This window comes from Salmo trutta, chromosome 7 (assembly GCF_901001165.1).
Source record: "Salmo trutta chromosome 7, fSalTru1.1, whole genome shotgun sequence".
Lineage (NCBI taxonomy): Eukaryota > Metazoa > Chordata > Actinopteri > Salmoniformes > Salmonidae > Salmo > Salmo trutta.
This window is the reverse complement of record NC_042963.1, coordinates 34,351,787-34,354,787: the sequence shown is the minus strand read 5'-3', so window position 1 is coordinate 34,354,787 and position 3,001 is coordinate 34,351,787.

The window sequence follows — 3,001 nt, the reverse complement described above, 5'->3', positions numbered from 1 at the left end:
TTCACCTGACAGACTGCAGTTATTTCAGCTACCATCTCTCCCTCCTCAGTCCAGCCCTCTCCAGGCTAAAATATGAATGAACAGTAACAACCCTACATATTTGTTTTTAGTACAAACACTGAATTTGTGTGAATTTTACAAGATTCATTAGAGCAGTTAATTGAACTTTTAATCCTTTTGTAACTATTTATCCAGATAAGTGAGAATGTTTTGTGTTCAGAGCAGATGCAAATCACAGTAACAAACTGAATTGATAGCAAAGTTAATATTTAAAATGCACAAACATATACTACACCATCACAAAAGATATGTCAACTGGATAAATGACAAACTTTATCAGCCATGACCTAGTCCACACCATGACTACAGAGTGGGATATTTCTCCACAAGAGGGAACAGAAGTTCTGAGATGTGGCAATCAGAACTATACAATTTATACACATTGGCCACCACTGTTTCAGAATATTTAATTTATACCAAACTCATATAGTTATCAATTTACATTGGTTTATTGACTATGATCAGCTGTGATGCATTGCATCTAAGAATTTTCAGTGAAAAGAATGACAAGGTATCAGACAAAAGTTTTTTACTTCTCATTGAACACAGACAAGAGTTGATGGAAGAAACTGAGCTGTTAGGAACAGTTTGACTTCTTAATACATTTCTTCCACAGAGGGCCTTTTACCAAAAGATAAAGAACATGTCTAACATTTTGTTTTCAGTATAGTTCTACAAATAGACTAAATGTTGACTTAAATTAAAAGGCAATAAAAGAAACCAATCAATCCACAAGAGTCTTGAACTCTTGACCTAATAGTTAATTGTACCACAAAAATGGAACATTGTTATAGTACATTTCAGTGTCGCAAGTAACTGGCTGTCCAATTTCAAGTGAAAATGTAAATAAAAGTGTAAAGTCAACAATACTCCATCCAAAATAATGTGCCCTCCTAAACCAGTCTTGGTTCTGTTTTGTATGCCCTTCACACAGCAATGCGATTGTTTGCCAGGACTTCGTACTTGATGAGGTAGTAGGGGTAGCACTGGCTGCTGTCAAACACAACAAATATGGTAGGATGCTTCTGATCCGCACAGGAATCGTAGTGATGCCGTCCTGACTTAGTGGGGTTGGGGAGTCGAGGGGGACGGACATAGTCAATCTTTCCTACACAGGCTTTACCCACAAGCACCTTAGCCAGGAACATGAACCCACAGTCTGTAAAGTCTCCCCCTGGCCCTCTGATGGAGTAGAGGCGGAACCGAAAAGCTTCACAGGCGAAGTAAACGCCACGCCGTAATGACTAGTGGGTTTCGCCACGCGAGGGTCGAAGTTCTGTCGGCAGATGTCCATGGCGGCGCTCTCGCATGTTCCATGGAACAGGTGTCTCTCCAGGACCAAGCTACAATTGTCCTGCGTGTCCTCCATGTGCTTCTTCTGCCTGGAAAACACAACCCTCCATTGGAATCAATTTAATGTATTTTTTTTATGTATTTGAAGTGCCGAGTATTTGAAGAGTCTTACATTCTATACTTGTCCCACTGGAAGGTGTTCTGGACCTGCTGCAGGCTGGTGATCTGGGCTGGCTCTCTGGCATGGTTCTGTGGAACAGGTCGTGAACTGTCCTGTAAACCAGAGTCCCAGGAGGAACCTCCAGCATGGACAGGGGGTTCCCTGGACTCAGGGTCCACATTGGTGGGTACCGGCAGCTGAAATTCTCCATAGGGTCCACCTCAAGACTGGGCAGGGTTACCTGTCCAACTGGGAGTGTCCTAGGAGATTCACATTCACATTGTCTTGTTAACACTGAAATTGATTTTCACATCTCAAGGCAATGAAAATGAAAGACAGTATGAACAACATCCACATTGAAATCCAATGCAACGTGTAACTGACTGCATGCTTGTACCTGAGGTGTTGTCTTAGGGAGTCTGGCGAGCGGAAGGTGGGTCTGCATCTGATGCAGTGGGTGGAGTCTGTGATTAAGTTTTTCTCGGTAAGCATCTTGAGATTTACACAGGCCCAGTCTTTACCCAGCCAGCAGCTGTCCTGACCCTTACTGAGACAGTCCAGCATGAGCTCAAGGTTCTCCTAGGTGGTACAGAGGAGGAGGATGAAGTCAGTCCCAAACCACAGATCTAGAAACAGATTTTCCTAGCCCTAGTCCTGAATTTATCCAGTAGACATTTGCTTAAATAGCTGATCCAGTATCCGTTATTAGGGTCAATCTACTCCAAAGGAGTCATAGGTCACTTCAAAGGTCAGGACATGTTCTAGCAATCCATTTAATCCATCAGGGGTCATCAAGGAAAGGAGGAGAGGAAAGCCATCTACAGACTGAGGGCTAAGAAAAACTTCTCTAAACAAATGAAAATCGCTTTGTCAAATTTGAGATGGCCAGTAGGCTTTCACTTCCTCACACCAAACATGAAGTAAAAACCCCACAAGAGGGAGAACTCAGTTTGGTGGGTGGGACACACTTCTCCATAGGCTTCCCAGCCATAGTCAGATTCCCAGAAGAAGTTCCACTGTGTTGGGAAGTGAGGGTTCAGCTCTGGGCCAGTGGTGTTGGACGGCCAGTGGTGTTGGACAGCCTCCTGACTTGGCTGTACACAGTGGAATTCTCCACCATCAGCGAGGCGAAGTTCAGGCAGAGTTGGTCCTTGAGAGTCCTAGAAGAAGAGCTGTCTGAGGGAGTAGTTCTTTTCTTTTCAAATGTGAATGATTAATAAGAGAGGAAAGACTTAACATTACTTCACATAACATTACCATTACCGCTACCCATTTTAAAGGAACCAATGGAATAATCCTTAAGCTGCAAGCTCCAACCTCAAGTAATTAAACCAAGTCTGTTAACTATACCCACTCTGATAAGGTAGAAGTTGCCCCTTACCATTGATACAGGGACAGACATTTTCTCATGGTTAGAAATCGGGATATAGGCCAGGGTCATCTGAAGATCTGTGGTGGGGGGCAACATCTACCTAGTGCCACTCACTC